Source organism: Dendrobium catenatum, unplaced genomic scaffold, assembly GCF_001605985.2.
Source record: "Dendrobium catenatum unplaced genomic scaffold, ASM160598v2 fragScaff_scaffold_390, whole genome shotgun sequence".
Classification (NCBI taxonomy): Eukaryota; Viridiplantae; Streptophyta; class Magnoliopsida; order Asparagales; family Orchidaceae; genus Dendrobium; species Dendrobium catenatum.
In genome coordinates, this window is record NW_021318852.1 from 4,407,635 (window position 1) to 4,409,610 (window position 1,976).

Genomic DNA, 1,976 nt, shown 5'->3' on the forward strand with positions numbered 1-1,976 from the left:
GTTAATATTTTAGCTTTGTATATATTTAATGGGGCAGATGACTCATGCTAAATTTGGTGAGAAGGGAGTTTTTTTATCTCTTGGCCTCTCATGATATTTTCATTGAGAAGGTCAATAAATTTCTTGTTGTGAATACTTACATTTATTTGAGGATTATTCAAATTACTTTCAATGAGTACTTAAGTATCCATCAGCTGACTAATCGGTGCTGTCTGTTGCCTCTCGTGGGAGGGGTCGAGGGAGGGGCAGACGGGGTAGGTAGCTTTTCTCCCTTGATGGTGGACTTCTTGTTTCTCTGGTTCGTTGTCTTCCTGTTCGTCTTATGGGTTGGATCTTGGGTTGTTTCAGTTGGCCTTTGCTTTATTGTTATTTCCTTGTTTTTTGCTGGAAGAAACATTATAATGGTACATTGGAGCTTCGATCTTTATTTTTTGTTAGTCGTTGGTTATTGCCGTGCAATGATGTGGCTGGGGTTCGCTTCTCCGTCTTCATGGCTCGTGACAACCTTTGGTGGTCGTCCGTTACTCGGTTAAGTTGGCTACTTCGCGCTTGTCGTCACCAAATTGGATGGTCTGAGCTCGGCTTTAGGAAACTGGAAGCCCCGACCAATTACTGAGCCCGTGGGATTGTATCTCAATTGTATTTTCTTTTGTTGTTCTTTTGCTTTCATGTATTTTTACTTTTTTGTGTCCTGTAACCTTTTTTTGGTCTTTTATTAATTTTTAATTTAAAAACAAAAACAGTACCCATAAGCTATTATTTATACTTCTAATTAATGAATAAGATCAATGTAAGGGTAACTGTCTCTTACATCAATAAGGAATAGAAAGATTCAGAGGAGACAAAAAAATAAAAAATAAAACTCATAACTCTAGATTCACTCTTAGAATTTGACATGTTTCGAAAAAATTTGAGAGGAGACTTAGGCTTCGTTTGAGATAGCTTTTTTTATTACTTTTTAAAAGCTTTTTTTTTTTTTACTAAAAAGCTGCTTTAGGAAGCAGCAAGAAAACCGTCCCAAATAATGCCTTAGATGATTTTTCGATGGCTAATTAATTATTTAACAAAAAAATTTAGCTAGATTAGTAAAAATATGAATAATTTTATTACATTGAGAGGGTAGAACTATGGTACCAGAACTTTTATTCATTGAATTAATGTCCAAAGCTTTTCAATTATGTTTCATTAAGTGCTTTGAACTCATTTGGAGCCGGATCAAATCATTTATTGCGTCGAAGAGTTCATCTTATCAAAACATTCAGTTCGGCCATATACTTGTTGGAATCTAAATTCAAATGATCTTGAATTTAATTTCAAATATTTTAAATTCAAACATCATCTTGAGATTTGTGTCAATTAAGTCATATTTTTTAAACTCGTATTTCATAAATATAGAAGTTCAAATGAACCTATAATTTTACTATTTATTGGTTCACATGTTTTTATTTGGATAAAAAAATTTAAATTTAGGATTTGTTTGGGACAATTTTTTTAATGCTTTATGAAAAGCAAGTTTTCACTATAAAAATTTTTAATTAAAAAAAAACTAAAAACTTGCTTCATAAAATAGTAAAATTATCTAAATTGAAGTTTTAGGCCTTTAGGATGACATTCTTTAGGAAAATTATTCTCTGTGGAAACTGAATGTGTTCAAAGCTGAATCCGGGCATGCCACATCACCGGAGCCCAGTGCATCCGGTGACATGGCACGTCCGGATTAGTCTCCGAATATATTCCGATTTCATACAAAATAATCTCTCTTCTCTTACTACTTTACGAAATAGCTTTTTAATGTAAAATTTTTATGCTAAAAAGATAGAAATTAATAAAAAAACAAGCTGTCCCAAACAAATTTAAATTATGGCCTTATCGGGTAAAGTGGTTTGATTTTTTTTTTTAATTATTATTATTATTATTATTATTATTATTATTTTTGAAAGAACGGGGTTCTGACTTAAGAATTAAAAAGAAAAAAA